The sequence below is a fragment of the Prionailurus bengalensis genome, chromosome A1, assembly GCF_016509475.1.
Source record: "Prionailurus bengalensis isolate Pbe53 chromosome A1, Fcat_Pben_1.1_paternal_pri, whole genome shotgun sequence".
Taxonomy (NCBI): Eukaryota; Metazoa; Chordata; class Mammalia; order Carnivora; family Felidae; genus Prionailurus; species Prionailurus bengalensis.
This window is the reverse complement of record NC_057343.1, coordinates 173,306,735-173,326,945: the sequence shown is the minus strand read 5'-3', so window position 1 is coordinate 173,326,945 and position 20,211 is coordinate 173,306,735. Positions and strand designations below refer to the sequence as shown.

Below are 20,211 nucleotides of genomic sequence, written 5' to 3'. Positions count from 1 at the left end.
AAGGTTTATTTATTTTTGAGAGAGAGAACGCAACCAGGGAGGGTCAGAAAGAAAGGGGACGTAGGATCTGAAGCAGGCTCCTCGCTGACAGCAGCAAGCCTAACGTGGGGCTTGAACTCCTGAACCATGAGTTCATGACCTGAACCAAAGTTGGATGCTTCAACTGCTAAACCCACTGAGCCACCCAGGTGCCCCTGACTTTGGTTTTTAATGCAAAATCTCATGCTAGGCTGATATTTTTCCTTTTTAAGTAAATTTTTCTTTCTATCCAACAGATTCTAAAATTAGTACTTTGAAAAAATACAATAAAATCAGTACTTTCACTTTTGGAGTTCAGGAATTTTCCCAGAACATACTTGTGTGTAAGTGGGTATATATGTTGTTGTTGTTGTTATTGTTGTTGTTAATCAGTCTGACTGGAATTCAGGAAAACCTTTCAATCTTTAAATTCAAATTGTTCTTTAGCGCTAAGAGATTTTCTTCCTTTTTTTTTTTAAATATGCAACGCTTCACGGATTTGCGTGTCATCCTTGCGCAGGGGCCATGCTAATCTTCTCTGTATCGTTCCAATTTTAGTATATGTGCTGCCGAAGTGAGCATGATTTTCTTCCTCTTTTAATTCAGTTATTGCCTCTCCTCCATTCATTCCTTTTTCTCCTTCTGGTAATCTTATTATTTACATGTTATATCTCCCATACCGGCCCTTCATGTCTTCATTTTTTCACCATTTCTATTGCTTTTTTTCCCCCCACTGTATTTTGAAATCTTTCTTCCATTTCCAGACCACTAACTCAGGTTTCATCATTACCATCTTTTCTTTTATTATTATTATTTTTTTTAATTATTATTATTACTTTAGATAGGCTTCACACCCAGCACAGAGCCCAATGTGGGCTTGAACTCATCACCCTGAGATCAAGACCTGAGCTGAGATCAAGAGTTAGACGTTTAACTGACCAAACCACCCAGGTCCCCTCTACCATCTCTTCCTTATTTTTTTTTTATGGGGTGCCTGGGTGGCTCAGTCGGTTAAATGTCCTACTTCAGCTCAGGTCATGATCTCACGGGTTCGTGAGTTTGAGCCCCGCATTGGGCTCTGTGCCAACAGCTCAGAGCCTGGAGCCTGCTTCAGATTCTGTGTCTCCCCCTCTTTGTGCCCCTCCCTGCTCATGCACTCTCTCGCTCTCGCTCTTTCTCTCTCTGAAAAATAAATTATTTAAATTTATCTATTAAACTGTAAAAGAAGAAAATTATGCTTAATGTTTTCAGACATTTTCTTTCACACTATAACTGAATGTTGTTAAAGTCTCTTTTCTGGTTGTGGCTCGGGCTGTCATCTTTCTCCTGCAGCAGTTTGCATTTTGCAAGAGGTCATCTGGTGCATTCGTTATCTACTGCTGAGAAACAAATCACCTCAAAACTTTGTGTCTGCAAATAATAACAAGCATGGATCATTTCTGGAGAATTCAAATGGAATGAAAGGGCACCCAAGAAAAGTAAAAGTCTCTTTTATGCCCAGAGATCCAGTTCCGTCTACCCATCCACCTGTGTGTGTATATATATATATATATATATATATACACACACACATGGACATACATATATAAAGAGAGATTTTTGCCTTTTTGTTTTGATAATTTCAGACTTACAGAAAAATTACAAAAATAGTACCAAAAACACATACCCTTCACCTGAATTTCTCAAGTATTAGCATTTTGCCACATTTGGTTTATTATTCCTTCTCTCTCATATATATATAATTTTCTCTCTATATACATATAGTCTCTCTCTCATACACACATACACACACGTATACACACACACATATATATACATATATACTCTTTTCCTGAACAATGTGAGATTGAATTGCAAATATGATTCCCCTTTACCACTAAATACATCAGTGTGTATTTCCTGAAAATAACATTTTCCTTTATAAATATAGTACAATTAGGGATGCCTGGGTGGTTCAGTCAGTTAAGTGTCCCACTTCAGCTCAGGTCATGATCTCTCAGCCCAGTCTGTGGGTTTGAGCCCCGCATCTGGCTCTGTGCTGACAACTCAGAGCCTGGAGTCTGCTTTGGATTCTGTGTCTCCCTCTCTCTCTGCCTCTCCCCTGCTCACGCTCTGTCTCTCTCTCTCTCTCAAAAATAAATAAACATTAATTTTTTAAAATATAAACATAGTATAATTATAAAAATCAAGAGATTAATATCAATTTAATATTATTACCTAATCTATAGACCTTATTTAAATTTTACTAATTACCCCACTAATGCCTTTTGTAGCAGAAGAAAAAGAATTTTTTTCTGTTCCAGAATCCAATCCAAGATCACACACTGCATTTAGTTGTCATGCCTCTTTAGTCTCCTGTAATTTGAAAGAGTTCCTCAGTCTTTCTTTTTCTATAGGTAACATTTTTATAAAATCATAAATAGAATTATTCTCTTTACATTCATGTCCCTTGTGTTTTCTCCTTAATAATCTAATTTTCCATTTCAGTACATACATAATAATCTCATTCATTTCACTGACTGCACAGTATACTGTATCAGTCAGGATGATCTAGATTATGTCATGATAACAAACAACATCAGAATCTCAAAGTGGCTTAATGCTGCAGACATTTATTTCTTGCATATGGCATCCGCTGTCCTCCCTGTGAAGGCTCCGTGCTCCGGCTGCTTCTGTCTCATGACAGAAGCCTCCCAGTGTGTGTCTCTGTAATTACTGCACCAGAAGAGCATGGAGAACCTCACATAGACTCTTAAAATCCTTTTCGAATTTCAGAGAACAAAGCAAAACACATCAGCATGCCCACCCTCGAAGGGCAGAAATGTATTCCTTCTATACTCACAAGGAAAAGGAATAGGGGCACCAGGGTGGCTCAGTCCATTAAGCGTCTTATTACAGCTCCCATATCACAGAGATAGTGATACTCTTGACACTTCAGTGCCTCCAAAATTACTTTCTGACTTTTGGGGAGGAAATTCAATTTTAAGATTTTAATGGGAAGGGCACCTTGGTGTCTCAGTTGGTTAAGCAACCAACTCTTGATTTTGACTCAGGTCATGATCTCACAGTTCATGAGTTCAAGCCCCACATAGGACTCCGTGCTGTCAGTGCACAGAGCCTGCTTTGGATTCTCTCTCTCCCTCTCTCTCTCTGCCCCTCCTTCACTCATACATGCTCTCATTCTCTCTCAAAATAAATAAAGAAAATAAAAAAAAATAGACATGTCTTAAAAAAAGGAGAAAGAATCAATGAATACTGGCATGAACTGGTTTACGAAAATGAAATTGTAGGTAATTAAGTGAGCTACAGTTACTATATTAACATGAGATAAATTACAAGTACATGTTGTGAAGAGGGAAAAATATATATATATATTTATATATACAATTTTTTTAAGGAAGCTCTCTGCCCAACATGGGGCTTGAAGTCACAATCTCAAGATCAAGAGTCACACACTGTACCAGTTGAGCCAGCCAGGCACCCCTAACAATGGTATTATTTATGGATACATAGTAGTATGATAAAAATATGAAAAGAGGCAGAGGAACGATACAAACCAACATTTATAGAATGATTGTCCAAGAAAGGGGGAATCAGTATGTATCAGTATCATTGAATGGACATACCATAATTTATTTAAGTAGTCCCTTATTTATGGACATGTAGATTGCTTCTGGGTTTTTTTTGTTTGTTTGTTTGTTTGTTTTCAAAAACCTTTATACATTTATTTTTGCACACTTGTATAAGTATATCCACAGTATACATTCTAAGAAATGGAATTGCAAAACCAAAGGGAATGTATATTTAAAGTTTAGGCTGCCATTTTGAGCTTTGTGCAAGATGAGTGAACAGAGGGAGCCAGGCAACAGAGACAGAGACAGAAAAACAAAAGAAAGAGAGGGGAGAGACAGAGAAAGTAGATTTCAAGACTGACTTTCAATTTACAAGCCCTTTGAATCCTGACTGTTCATGTCTATTAAACTTCAGTATGTGTTCAATAAGCTCTTGTTTTTACATTTGCTTTTGGGTTTCTGCTACTTGCCATATGTTGCACCACACTTGGAGGGGACAGAAAGAAGGATGGCATGATCATTCTTCTCATTTCAGTTTTCAACCCAGTAAAGAGTCAGAGCATGGAAAGAGCTGAGCACTCAGTTATCCAACCAAATGTTCCCCACTGGACCAATGTTTTCTAAGCTGAGCTGCTTCTAAATCTAGTGTCAATGGTTGATGGAAGTGAATCTTACTTAGATCTGGAAGAAGAGCACAGCTGAAGTATTGCCTTTAAATTCATATCAGGATAAGTTCTTCTCATTTTTGAGACCCCACTCCAAGTTCCACTTCATGAAGCATCACCAGTTACTACCAGAGCTCATCCTGATCCTCAGCTTTTCTAAATCCTTATAACACAAGACATACAATCAGCCCACCTTTGGTTTTATACTGTTCTCTATTTGTCTAATTGTTGGAATTAGTTTTTAAGTCCTTTGAGTGTGAGAAAATATTTTATATTTATTTTGAATTTCCCAAGAAACTTGCAGATAAAACACTCAATGAAGGTGCAACTTGGATTGCTTCTACCCAAGTTACACAAGACTGACTTAAGTTGGGTGTATTTATAAACCATAAAAAAATGAAGGACAACTCAGCTAAAACAAGCATGTGGTTCCTATCTGCCACACTTCCCAAGGAATTTAGATTATTGCCTTGGTGATACAACTGTAGCAATTCTGAAAATGGACAGCAGACACCTATGTGTACCATTCTAATGACAACAGACCTTTTTCTCAGACTTGTATAAACTTAAGTGAGCCTACCCATACTTTATATGCATATTTATAGACTATAATACTATCAGTAATCACTCTGTAGGTTTATTTATTTTAAAGTATTGCAAGCCTCTTTCCCCCTTTCTTGGACAATCATTCTATAAATGTTGGTGTGTATCGTTCCTCTGCCCCTTTTCATATTTTTATCATACTATGATGTATCCATAAATAATACCATTGTTAGGGGTGCCTGGCTGGCTCAGTTGGTACAGCATGTGACTCTTGATCTTGGGACTGTGACTTCAAGCCCCACGTTGGGCAGAGAGCTTACTTAAAAAAATTATATGTATATGTATATACATATATGTATATGTATATATATACACATATATATATTCCCTCTACACAACATGTACTTGTAATTTATCTCATGTTAATATAGTAACTGTAGCTCACTTAATTACCTACAATTTCATTTTCATAAACCATTTTCCTGTTGATGCACATTTAAGTTACTTCCAGTTTTTCCTAGTTTCAAAAAAAATACTGTAAGAAATGTTCTTGTACATATCTACTTAATCTACACACATTAGAGTTTCTCTGTGGTATACACCTAACAAGTAGAATTGCTGGATACGCAGATCATCAATTTTGATAATCCCTTCATTTGATAAATAGCTTATTTGATAAACAGCTCTCTAAAATGGTTGTTAACATTTCATCTCCCACCAGCAACACATGATAGTGCCATTTCCCCCACATCCTCCCTTGATTTGTATTATTTTGGTCTGTCACAATGCGCAGACTCCAATAAATCAAGCCCTGCCTTGACAACTGTATGGCTTTTGGGGATCAATACCTTATGATCCACCAGGGGGGAAGCTCTCATTCCTTTGTTCTATATCAATTCAAGCAAGCTTATGAATTTTATTTCTTTTGGCCAGCTTGACCTATTAGTTAAAGGGGTGTTAAGATCTTTCCTCTTGAATCTGTTTGGTTAAACATCCTTCCGTGGTTCTTGATTGCTCTATCTTCTGGCAAATTATTCTTTTTCATTAAAGAGTTTTACTTGTCACCCCAAATGATGCTTTTAATCTTAAATTTCATTTGTTTGCTATTAATTCCACTAAATACTATTATTCTTCTGCATGGTTTTCTTTTGCATTTTTATTTGATTGTTACATTTTTCCTTTATTTTCATATTTGTGGATGGTTTTAAGTGTGTTTCACATGTATGTATGTATGTATTTAGCAATCTCTACACCCAATGTGGGGCTCAAACTCACAGCCCCAAGATCAAGAGTCATATGTTACATGCTTTACCAGCTGAGCCAGTCAAGCACACTTTAAGTTTGTTTCTTGAACTAGATATAGTTTTGCTGTTTGTTTGCTTGCTTGCTTATTAATCACTTGGGATGATCTTTTAGTAAATGAGTTCTAGCCAATGAACTCATACAATGATCTTGGTGTATTTGGAATTATTCTACCATCTAATTTGGGTCTTCTCTTTACTGTCCTTTTTCTTTTTTTCTTTTTATTCCTTTTGTCTCTTCTTTGGGACTGGCAAAGTTTTCTATATTCTTTTTCCTCCTTTGTTGTCTTCAAAGTTATACATTGTATTTCTGTTTTTTAACATACGCGTTTAGCTCTACATTTTTCCTACAAAGTCTTAAGGTATTCAATGCTTTTTCTTTCTCCTACATAAGACACAAAGTTAAGTGTTTTAACAACCTGCTAAGCACTCCCATATTGCTTTTTAACCCTCAAATTATTTTTTTAGTAATCATATTTACCTACTTAAATTATCGATATCTGTGCTCACAATTTTTTCTTGCATTTAATTTCTTCCCTCTAAGTTAGCTATTCTTCCTATTGAAGTATATCTTTGAATAAGTCTATGGTTAGTAATGTCTTATTTTTGTATATTTATTTTGCATATTTTGTCTTTCTAAATGTGTATTTTCATCAAGCATTTATGCTACCTTTCCTATACAGTGTAAGCTAATAAGTTGAGGAGAAGTTTTCCCTTATGAAAGTATTTCACCAGCAAAATAAAAAAGTAAAAATTAGGGGAGCCTGGGTGGCTCAGTCGGCTAAGCGTCCAGCTTCGGCTTGCGTCATGATCTCACAGCTCACAAGCCTGAGCCCCGTTTTGGGCTCTGTGCTGACACCTCGGAGCCTGGAGCCTGCTTTGGATTCTGTGTCTCCCTCTCTCTCTGCCCCTCCCTGCTCACACTCTGTCTCTCTCTCACATATAAATACACATTTAAAAAAAAGTAGTCAATTTAAATTTGAATATCACCATTTTGCACTTTACAATGAATTAATGGATTACTGGCTGCCTGCATCACACAGAAAGATAATCACCTATTGCAGGTCTCCTACATGCCACCTACAAAGAGGTTGGACCCCAAATTATACCTGAATCTGATCAAGTCTATAATCCCATTACCAGTTTATAGAAAATACAGAAGAGCTGGGTAAATTACATGGGAATGTGATCGGCAAAATCCAGATGTGGGAAACTCTACAAGACAAATAAAACAACCCAGTTTCTTCCAGAATTAAGCTATAAAGGGAAAGGGGGGGCAGCAGGGGAATTGAGGGGCACTTGGAGTATTGGAAGAAACTTGAAAGATGTATACTTCTTAAAAAGCAAGTTAAACTATAGGACTTAGAGATGCACCTTGGGTGGACAGACTCTAAAGGAAAGAATAAAATGATGACCATAAGAGTGAAGATATGCTTACTTTTAGGTGAAAGGGAAAGGGTCGGGACTGGGACAGGGTAAATGAAGACCTCTGGGGCAGCTGGAGACCAACCCACTTGGGATATAGCACAGAACAAGACCAAGTCCCCAGCCCTTGGGGAGTTTGCATCATATTGGGAGAGATAAACAATAAACACATACTACAATGACAGTTAGTGATAAGTGCTACAAAATATATATGGTTGATCCTGAACCTTTAAATAAGTTACAATTGAGTTTTACTCCTAACATACAATATATAGAAAATGTATAGAAAATTTGATAAAGTCAACAAGTAACACATTTTTTTAAAATGTGGCCAATTAAGAGAACAAAATATAGAGAAAATGAAGGAAATGAGAGAATAAGGAAAGGAATCACAAAAAGCAAGGCCAAAGATGATACACAGGAAGATAGATACCCACAAAGGCGTAAAGGAACATGCATATCCCAGGGCCAGAATTTTATGGAGTAAAGCCCTTTATTACTGCTACAAATCCATGACTCTGTGTAGAGATAAGGGTATATTCTCTTGGGGGTTCCCTTTCAGGTGACAATAAGTCAAGATCTGGAGACCCCAGGTTTACCCTAAAGTTTGGTTCCTATTTGGACCCTGGGCTGAAGTGACTGTTTATGACATTTCTGAAAACAGATTTTGTAAGGAAAATAAAGGTGAAAAAAGAGTATCTGTCACACAAGAGTATCTACCATGGGAGAGCATCTGTCACAAAAGAGTATCTGCTGCAGAAGAGTGTCTGTGACAGAAGACTATCTGCTGCAGAGGTGCCTGAGCAAACCCCCAGGTCTGATACTACATGCCAGGCAGGCCCTCTTCCCTGCAACCAGGAAGGGTCACAAAACAGACACCAGAGAATGCAGAAGGCGTTCTCTTTTTGTTCACCTTGGAAGGTTCATTTATAGCTCACTTCTCTGGATGCAAAAAGGAAATCAATCTCACCACCTTTAACAGTAACAAAAATGGCAACAAAATGACTGTGGTTTTTAATTTCTTTCCCTTGTGGCAGCTTCAGTTTGTCCTCTTATTACTGGATTTATTAGAAATAACTATCCACGTCAATAAAACCACAAAAAGTTATAAGCCTCATCTTGTCTAGAGAGAATCCTAAATGCAGCCACAATTCACTTTAAATATATATACAGTTTATGTATATTACATTGTATAGTTTTATATTATATAATAATTGAATAATATTATAGCTATATTTTCACTTAGAAGGAGAATATTAACATTAATTCACAGACTAAGAGGACAAAAGCTCATCAGAGCAATAACCCACCAGTGAACAGTATGCCCTCAGCCAAATGCTGTCTCATAAGTTTTCCAGTAATACTGATTTTTTTTTCTTGTAACAAAACCAGATTTTATCCTGGTTATAAAAGTAATATTAAAAAGGAATACAATGAAGTAATGGGCCAATAAACATGTAAAATATGCTTTTAGAAAAAAAAAAGTAATACAAACTCCTTATTTTAAAAAGTTAAACAGTGGAGGGACACCTGGATGGCTCAGTCAGTTGAGTGTTGGACTCTTGATTTCAGCTCAGGTCATGATCCCTGGGGGTTGTTGGATCAAGCCCTGAGTCAGGTTCTGTGCTGAGTGTGGAGCCTGCTTGAGATTCTCTCCCTCTTTTTTTTTTTCTCTCCCTCTGCCCCTCTCCCCTTCTTACACTCTTTCTCTAAACAAACAAACAAACAAACAAACAAAAAACAACAACTTAAACAGTGGAAAAAGTCTGAAAGTCACCTGTACTCCCTCAACAAGAAATCCACATGCCCAGACTTTTCTCTTTGCCTATACATATGCATGCACACACAACCACTCACACACACACACACACACACACACACACACACACACTTTCCAAGTCAGGATCACTCTAAACATGTTGTTTTGTAACTTTATTTTTTTACTTAATATATCATAGATATTTATGATATGTCATAGAATGAAAAAGGAAGTTACTGAGTAATACATATATTCAAGTATGACTCATATTTTGTTTAAGAATTCTACATGTTTATATCTAGATATAAATATAAATCTAGATAGACTTATATATGATTTTATTTGCACAGGAAATGATCTGGCAGGGTACAAACCAAATTTTTAACAGCAGGAAATGGGATGGAAGGGAGTAAATTGAAGAAACATTAAATTTTATTTTATATATATCCGCATAATCTCTTCCAAAAATGCATGTACTACTTCAGAAATTAATAAAAGTACACATCACAAGCAGCTTTTCATATTAATTACAATTATTTATGTCACTGTTTTTAATTGTTCTACACTATTCTGTTGTATGATAATACTATATCATGTAACCAACTATCTACTTAGGGGCTTTTAGGCTGTTTCCCATCTTCTGGTATTAAAGCAATGTTGATATCCTTGTGTAGGTTTTCTGTAGTGTCTCATAAACCCTGAATGGTATCTATTTTAATGTTTTTTAACCCACCAGCCAAAAATAGTATCACATTGTTTTAATCAGTAGTTTTTGATTACAAATGGGATTGACGTTTCCCATGCTTGTTGTTTTACTTTTCTTTTCTTTTTTGTTAAAATTTTATTTTTAAATCATTTTCACACCGAACATAGGACTCAAACTCACAAACCTGAGGTCAAGAGTTGCACACTCCAGGGGCTCCTGGGTGGCTCAGTCAGTTAAGCCTTCTGACTTTGGCTCAGGTAAGGGTCTTGCAGTTTGTGAGTTCGGGCCCCGCGTCGGGCTCTGTGCTGACAGCTTGGAGCCTGGAGCCTGTTTCAGAATCTGTGTCTCCATCTCTCTCTTCCTCTCCCCCCATCACGCTCTCTCTCTCTCTCTCTCTCTCAAAAACAAACATTAAAAAAAAAAAAAGTTGCATGCTCCACCACATGAGCCAGTCAGGCACCCTTTGTTTTTCTTATTTTGTGAATTAGCCTATTCATTATTTTGTCCACTTTTCTCAAAATTTTTCTGTTTTTCTTAGATAACTGCTTATATATCGATTTATTAACCTTGTCTGTGATACACATATGAAATACTTTTCCAGAATTGTTTTTTGCCTTTTAGAGTTTTGTTTGTCTTGTTTTTTTTTTTTTTTGCCATTTTTCCTTGCTTTTTCTCACATGTTACTTTCATATATATATATATTTATATATATAAGTATGTATATAAATAATATATATAAAATATAAATTTATATATTTATTTTATACATATTATTTATATATAAATGTATATATTTATATATTATATGTAATATATAATGTATATATATTATTTATACATATACATATATATATAATATATATATATATATATATATATATATATAAGTGATCCTTGCACCAGGAGCCATGGTTTCAATTGATGTAGTTATATACCTGGTAAGGCAATCTCTCCTCATACCTTATTTTTTTTGAAAAAAAAATTTTTTTTAACGTTTATTTTTGAGACAGAGAGAGACAGAGCATGAACGGGGGAGGGTCAGAGAGAGAGGGAGACACAGAATCCGAAACAGGCTCCAGGCTCTGAGCTGTCAGCATGGAGCCTGATGCGGGGCTCGAACACACAGACTGTGAGATCATGACCTGAGCCGAAGTTGGAGGCTCAACCGACTGAGCCACCCAGGCGCCCCATACCTTCTTTTTTTTTCAATGTTACTGGTTATTTTTGCTTGTTATTCTTAGTTGCGAAATTTAGAATTCTTTTGTCAAAACATAAATGTTGGGATTGTGTTAAACTTATGGATACATTTGGGGGAGAACTAACTTATTCATAATATTGAATATGTCCCCAATCTTTTATGTTCTTCAGTCAAGTTATATAGTTTCCTTCTAATATGTCCATCACATATCTTACCAAATTCATGCTTATCTATTTTATGTTGTGTGTTATTAATGCCAATAGGAAGTTTTAGTTTTGCTTAACAGTATCACTGATATTTTATACCAGTCAATGCACATTTGTTGAACGAATAAGTGCATAGTAGAATAAACTTTTAAAAGCCACGGTAACTTGATAGACAAGGGAGAAATGTGCCTTAATATCTGAAATATTTGAGTTGAATTATACTAACACAAAATAAGTAGTCAACTTGATTTGCTAGGGCTCTTATCTAAAAGTGAACTAAGCATTAAGTCCTCAAAGTCAGGCCTGGCCTTGTCCACGCATGGTGGACCTTGGGAAGTTACATATGCTTGGGGAAAAAAGTCTTAGCTATTGCTTCATTAATGCCTAGAGTTCTACCATAATTTCACTACTTCAGATTAAGGGATTCTTTTCTCTGAAAATGCAAACAGCTCTGAGAAAGATAGTAGAACACTATGTACTAAGCCATTACAGTCTTTTATACCTTTGTATGAATTAACTATCAGTTTCTTCCCAACTTGTAGCTAATTAAGAAGAGTATTTGATGAGAGGAGAGAATCAAAAGAGCAAAGAACAAGGAGTAGTAGGATCCTGGACACATGGGGCATGTAGAGATAAAAAAAAAAAAAATCAGGAGAAGGAAGCTAAACTTTTTAAACTTTTTTGGGCAGGAAGTGCATCTTGTTCATCCTTAAGCATCATGCTTAGTGCATGACAGACACTATGTAGATATGTGTAAAATGGATGAGTCAGCAGGTAAACAGCTCTGCTCACCTCACAGTTTTGCCTATGAGTTCTTCTGCCCAGAGCTGCAGTCTCGGGGCTATTTTGGGGTGACCACTGCTCTGCTATTCTAACTTCCTTTCTTTAGAATTACTCATATGGGACACGATGCCAGAATCTCATTACTAACAGATGTCCACTGCTGTAACAAACAACTGCTAACTGTTAACACATTTTCCATTGAGGTAAAACAGTAAGATGTCTATTTATACAGTATAAGTGTCTCCCTATAGAATGAAGAAAGATTGTTATCATCAGATGTTTGGTCAGGTCAATGAGTAGTTCTCCTCACTCCTCATGGGTCAGATCATTTCAAAACCAACCCCACTGGGGAAGTATGGCGAGACTGGGAGACAAGGGATAAACAATGGATCTTTTCCCACTGTTTAGTTTTTTTCCACTGTTGGTGTTTATGAACTTATTATATAATGTAGCAAAACGATGACTCAACCATAGAGTCACCACTCCCCCAACTCCTGTTGGATCTGAGGAAAAGGGAGGAAAGCTAGTGGAGTAAGAGAGCATTTGCTGCTAGCAGAGAAAAGGGTGTCAGTGAAAAGAGAACAAGTGGTGACCTGTGATAACCAAATTGAGACTTTTTTTAATGTTTATTTATTTTGAGACACACACACACACACACACACAGAGGACGAGCACTCGAGCAGAAGGAGGGGCAGAGAGAGAGGGAAAAAGAGAATCCCAAGCAGGCTCCATGCTCAGGGTGGGGCTTGATCTCATGACCTTGAGATCATGACCTGAGCTGAATTCAAGAGTTGGATGCTTAATCGACTGAGCCACCCAGGTGCTCCAAATTAAAACTTACTAAATTGATAATAATTTTCTCTTTGGTGATGAAAAAAACATATTGTCTCAAGACGCTAAAGTTTATTTCACATTCTCAATGAGGGACACCAAATGTTGCTATGGTTATTATCTCCTGTGAGATCCATAAAGCTTGTGCCTCATCTATCTTGGTTCCAGGGGCACCTTCAGTGCCCAGAAGGTAGTGGGGGTTCAGTAAATAACTGTTGAATGGATAAATATTTAATACTGGTGATTCATTATCCTTCTGAAAATGAGTAGAAAACCTTTAACAAATTAGATCTAAATAATTGGGATCACACTTCAAGGGTAGAGGACTGTATTCTGGGATCTATTTTATGCCCAATAAAAACAGCACTGACCATTCCTTGGTCTCAAACTAAGTCACTCTGAAAAATATACCCATGTCCAATTGTTCTCTGTTGAAAGGTTAAGACCTGGGGCTGTCTACACCAAGTAATTATTCATACAATTTTTACTGGCAAAATCATAGGATAGGTGCTTAACTCTCCACTTTCTGTTGTCAGTGTAGATGTGATCTAAGGCAAATGAAAAGAAATCATGCTGTATAAACTGATGCAAATATTCAGTCTAAGCTGATATTTTTCCTTTATTCTCCTGTAAATTAATACAAATTAGAGAAAGTGACTTGAGGTAACTACAAAAAATAATTTTTATTTATTTATTTATTTATTTATTTATTTATTTATTTTTATTTTTTAGAGAGAGAGAGAGCACAAGCAGGGGAGATGGACAGAGCTTAACTGACTGAGCCACCCAGGCTCCCCCCAAATAATTTGTTTTTAAAAGATTACTCTGGGGGCGCCTGGATCAAGTGTTTGACTCTTGATCTCAGCTCAGGTCTTGATCTCAGGGTCATGAGTTCAAGCCCTGCAATGGGCTCCATGCTGGACATGAAGCCTACTTGTTAAAGACATAATTTCTAAGGAATCACACTCCCCCCCCCCCCCAGAGAATCCAGAAATGGAAATGCCTCTTTTAAGCCATTTCATATGCCACCGTGTGGAGCAATAAACACACCAAATATATACATAATACAGATTTTGGTATTGTGTTAAGCATAAATTCAGTTACTATGTACAAAATCAGAAGTTAAAGTTCTAATGATTTATGTTTCCAAGTTCAAACTGCATAAGAACGATCATTAAAAGTATCAACACTTCCAAAAAAAGAAAAGTATCAATAGTTTCAGAAAATTTGATTAAGCTGGTTATGATTATAGACACAACAGTTGGTGCTATTTGGAGATAGTACACATCATGATTTCTTAAACTAGTAAATCCTCACTTTGAGCAGTTTTTGTTATGGTGGTCGACAGATAAAGAGTCGTTGTAAACAAAGGTGTGAAAAAAAATCAAGCCTGTCCCCCTCAGCCATATTCCAAATCCCCCAATACTGCCCTGTTATTAATCTACATCCGCATTGATTTTAGACTGAGCATTCTGGATGATAAGCAAAAGCCTACACGGTGAAGTCATTCTCACCTATCTGCACTGCCATGCTTATAATAAAGCAAAAGTTATTTATGGATTCAAGGAAGAGGCACACACTTGAGTCAATCATTGTGGTCATAGCATGATCAATGTCCAAGAGCTGGAGGATCTTGAGCCAAAACTCATCCCCAAACAGCTGAAAGAGAGATATTAAGGAGAGGGAGGAAGCATTTGGAGACTACTAAGTGATGAAGGGCTGCATGAATCAGCTTGCTGCATGTCAGAGAACAGCTGGACTTGACCTGACACGCATGGTTAGGTCAGTTCCTGGCTGCCATCTGTGCAGGCCTGGAAGGTCCATTTCCATTGGCTGCTGATTAGCCAACGGGTCTTAGACAAAACTAGGAAATTAGCACTTTTGTTTTAATACTTTGTGTCTTAGGAAAGCCTGCTCCTTTAAGTCTCAAGCACTTGGTGCTTCCACCTCATTAAAATATGCTCTCAGGCCCCTTACGCACACAAATTGTTTAAGACAAAGTAGATGCTCAGTATAAAGTTTCGTTTGCCTCCTCTTTTGCCACAGTCAAATAACTGAGGAAAATGTGCTTTGTGTTCCTTCTAGAGTGTTTTTGTTTTCACAGATAACCAAATCCCGGAATCAATGGAATGAGACAAGAGAGAGGAATTTTAGGCATCAACTCTTGTGACTGTTTGCTTCATCTGTATATGAGTCTTCCGGATTAGCTAACACCTCAGCACACTCCATGAGGCTAGACTCTCTTCAGAGTGCTTTACATGTAGTATGTTATTTTCCAACCACCCTATGAGGTAATACATTAGCCCATTTGGGCTGTTATGACAAAAATAGACTAGGTGACTTAAACAGCATTTGTTTCTCACAGTTCTGGAGGCTGGGAAATCCAAGGTCAAAGTACCAGTAGATTCCACGCCTGGTGAGAGCTCACTTTATGGTTTATAGACACCCATCTTCTCTCTGTGTCTTCACAGGGTGGGAGGGGTGAGGGAGTTCTCTGAGTTCTCTTCTATAAGGGCACTAATTCCATCATGAAGGCTCCACCCTCATGACCTGGTAACCCCCTAAAGGCCCCACATCCCAATATGATCACATTTGGGGTTAGGTTCAACATAAGAATTTTGGGAGTATACAACCATTCACCCTATAGCAGGTGGACACTGACATTAACTTCATTTTATAGGCTGAGGAAAGTGGGACTTTGGGAGGTTGAGAACTTTCCTAAAATCACACAGCAAGTAAGAAATGGAGCCAGGGCATCTGCTCTAGGGGCCGGTGCCTTAAGCCTGTGCCATGTCCTGGGTGGGCTCTCAATGTGAGGGAAAGGACTACATGGGTCAATTAACCTCAACATGTTTACTTTTTTCATGACCTTGAGGCTAGTTATGGATCCCCCACCTCAGGCTGGTATAGTAGCCAAAGTAATGACCTCCCAAAGATGTCCATACCCTAGTTTCCAGAATTTGAAGTATGCCCCATTAGATGGCAAAAGGAACTTTGCAGATGGGATTAAGGTTGTGGACCTTAAAATTGGGAGATCATTTTGGATTATCTGGGTGGACTCATTCTAATCACGTGAGACCTTGAAAATGGAAGTGGAAAACAGATGGGACAGAGAGGCGAGACCAAAGAAAAAGGAAGAGAAATTTTAAGTCTGAGAGGGATTCAACCCACTGCTGCTGGCTTTGAAGATGAAGAAGGAAATGGGGACCTCAGTCCTGCAACCACAGAATTCAGATTCTGCCAACAACCCCAAATGAGAAGAAGAAGAAGAAGAAGAAGAAGAAGAAGAAGAAGAAGAAGAAGAAAAGAAGAAGAAGAAGAAAAAGAAGAAGAAGAAGAAGAAGAAGAAGAAGAAGAAAAGAAAGAGAAGAAGAAGAAGAAGAAGAAGAACAACAACAACAAAAAGCCTGATCTTCCCCTGAGCCTTGAAAAAGGAATGTAACCCTGCTGATGATAACTTGACTGAACCCAGTGAGACTGGTGTCAGATGTCTGATGTAGAGAGAACTATAATACATTTTTGCTGTTTTAAGCCACCAAGTTTGTAGTAATTTATTGCAGCCGCAATAGGTAATTAATAACTGGTTAGTTCCTTTATTCAATTAACTGAATTCCCCTAATGCCTAGTCATGAAGGGAAGTACACACAGTTGTCTGACTCTGGTCCTTCTCTTATGCGGAAAGAAAAGCAAAAATGCATACCACCCTGTAGGCCATGTGGCAAATCTGGATTGAACCATATCTCAGGGTCAGTGGACACAGTACTACCCCAGTATGTAGTCTAAAGGCCATGGTTTGTCCAGAACTGGATTGACTGGTCTTGAACCTCGAGAAACAATCCCTCAGTGACTTATTATCTATTTGTCTCCTGTGCAGGTGCCACCAGAGAAATGAAAGTGTGAATTAGAGGGCACTGTTATATCTGGTGAAAAGCTCCAGATTTATGTGCAATAGCAGTGACCTATGGAATTTTATTTCAGAAGAAAAATACTTTGCTGAGGGGCTCCTGGGTGGCTCAGTCAGTTGAGGACATGGTCTCGTGGCTTGTGAGTTCGGTCCCCACATTGTGCTCTGTGCTGACCGCTCGGAGCCTGGAGCCTGCTTCAGATTCTATGTCTCCCTCTCTCACACTCTCTCTCTCTCTCTCAAAAATAAACATTAAAAAAGTGTAAAAAAAATAATTTGCTGAATAAAAGGATACCCTCAGGTTGGTTGATTCCCAATTGTGAGCAGCAATTTTCTAAAATTCTACTTTCTGTTTGATCAGTGGAGACATATAATAAAATGCTTTGTCCATATTTTTAGTAGAAGAGGTTTAAGAATAAGACAAATGAGAAAAATAAAACATAACTCGAATGTATTCAGTGAAGCACCACAATGTTTGTATTTTATTTCTTTGAATACTATTTCTTAAGTTACATTCAGCCTATGCATTTTCCTCCTGTCTGTGTCTCAGGGTTTGTTAACTTTGTCTTTTCCCCTCCTTATTTCTGTGACATCACTGGCCATCAGCTTCCTCCGGCAGAGGGAGAGGTATGTGCCAACAGAGCTGTGTCTGCAGGGGCTGAAGGTCTCCTTACTGGGAAGGCTGGCTGCCTCATTGGTGCCAGGCTCCAATAAGAGCCAGGGTCCCCTCCAAAGGTGTCGGGATGGGGATTCCCCGGGGAGATTATGCACATCTTCTTCCTAACGTATATGATGGAACAAAAATGTGTTAATGACTTCAAGTAGTTAAGAAATTTTCTTAACCTGAAGAAACAGCTTATGGAGAGAACAAAGGGGCCTGATCATAGATCATAGATCTATGGCAGAGTTTTCTTCTGTAGCCTATGAGGGATATAGTAATGACATTTGCATCATCCCAAGTTGGTTTGACTTCCTTCTTAGCAATTGCCAAAGTCAGCCTGCTTCAGGCCAGCCTTTCCATGGCCTTCCAGATAGAGACCTGGTCTGTCTGGTTCCCAGGTCTGGCAGCATCTGGCACATAGGCTATGCTCCATAAATATGAGTGAGTGAATAGTCTGAGACCTAAGGCCAAGTTCTCACCTTCTGCACCTCTTTCTCATCTATGAAAGAGTCTAAGCTTTTTGTAGAGATGACTGGATGACCTAAGGGTCCCACAGTCCCCAAACTGACTGTACTTTCCTAAAGGTAAGAATTAGGTAATATTCTTCTACCTCAATTTTAACATCTAGCTGTATTCTTTTTCTTTCTTAAATTACTTAACACTTATTTTGCATGAGGCATCCTTCCAAAAACTTTGCAAATGATAGTTTATTTTATCATCATGACAACCCTGTGAAGTTGGCACTATTGTTATCCCTATTTTACAGATGAACCAACAGAGAGCTTATGTAACTTGTCCAAAGTCACAAAGCTAAATGGTGGGGCTGGGATGTCACCCATCCAAGCTGGATTCAGAGACAGTGTTCCACATACTATGCTTTACTGTGCTGCTTTGTCTTACTACTATTAGGTAGAATGATGGAGAAAGGAAAACATTTGGAACTTAAGTTAGGACCAAAGTGAGAAAGAAGTAATATTTATACAAAAAAAATCCAAATGAATAGTATGTTTCCAGGTACTTCATGCATAGTTGATATAGTACAAATGTTGACACTGTATGACACATACTGATAAAAATCTAGGCTGATTTGGGGGCCTGGGTGGCTCAATTGGTTGAGCGTCCAACTCTCGATCTTGGCTCAGGTCATGATCTTGTGGTTTGTGGAATCGAGCCCTCAGTCAGGTTCTGTGCTTTCAGCACAGAGCATGCTTGGGATTCTCTCTCTCTCTCTGTCTCTCTCTCTCTCTGCTCCTCCCCACACTCCCTCCCTTTCTCTTGCCCTCCCTCTCTTTCTCTCAACATAAATAAACTTAAAAAAAAAAAACTAGGCTGATTTGAATACATAACTTAAAAGGATTTTGCTCCTTGGCTAAAGAACCTTAACGATATCAAATTGTGAATCATTTGAAGTACTCAAAAACATGACCCCAACTTCCACTTAAGTAATAATTACTGCAATCATTTAGTAGGAAATTATACAAACTTGCAACTGGCTAAAAAGTTCCAAACTCGGTGCTTCTCGTAGGCAGTTATAATAGTTTGCTAGGGCTGCTATAACAAAGTACCACATAATGATTGGCTTAAATAGCATAAATTTATTGTCTCACAGTTCTGGATGCCAGAAGTTAAAGATCAAGATGTCTCTAAGGTTGCTTTCCTCTGAGGGCTGTGAGGGAAGGATCTGCTTTAGGCCTCTTTCCTTGGCATATAGACAGAGGGCTTCTCCCTGTGTGTCTCACATCTCTCCCTCTGTCTGTGTCTGTCTCTGTGTCCAAATTCTCCCTTTTTACGAGGACACTAGTCATATTCGATTAGAGCCCATCATAATCACCTCATTTTAACTTGATTGCCTTTGTAAACACCCTTTCTCCAAATAAGATCATATTCTGAGGTACGGAAGGTTATGATTCCAACATATCTTTTTTGGGGAGGATGCAATTCAACCCATATTGGAAGTATAATATAGGGGAAGAGTCTGGGTCTGAATTCTAGCTCTGACATTCATGAGACTTTGCTATACCTCATTTTCTTCCCTTAAATGAAGGTAAAACAGATAGTATCTGCCTCATGCTGTCATGAGGACTAAAGGAATTAGTACATGTAGCACTTAGACTATTGGGTAGTACAATGCATGTTAGATATCCATTCATTCAAAATATTGTTTCTGAACACCTATAAAGTGCCAGGCATTATTCCAGGTGTTTGAGATAAAGAAGTAAACAAAATAGGCAAAAACATCTATGTTGGTGGAGCCCATAATGTAATGGGAAAAGAAAAACCATTTATTTATTTATTTATTTATTTATTTATTTATTTGAGAGAGAGAGAGAGAGAGAGAGAGAGAGAGATTGAGAGAGCTTGCCCAAGCGGGGAAGAGGGGCAGAGGGAGACAGAAAAAGAATCTTAAGCAGGCTCCACATTTGGTGCAGAGTGTGACAGTGGGCTTGATCCCATGACCCTGGGATCACAATCTGAGCCAAAATCAACAGTTATACACTCAACAACTAAGCCACCCAGGCGTCCAAGAAAAACAGTTTAAAAAGTAGAACATACAAAGAACACAGGCCAATATCTCTAAAGCAAAAATCCTCAACATAAACTGAATCCAAACAATACATTAAAAATAATTATTCACCATG

At 37.9% G+C, this 20,211-nt stretch overlaps 1 non-coding gene across 1 annotated transcript; it reads right to left on the bottom strand.

Moving 5' to 3' along the window:
* Positions 1-493: 493 nt before the first annotated feature.
* LOC122496293 lies at positions 494-600 on the bottom strand. Its single transcript, XR_006300754.1, has one exon. It is a non-coding gene; the product is annotated as a U6 spliceosomal RNA (small nuclear RNA).
* Positions 601-20,211: the final 19,611 nt, after the last annotated feature.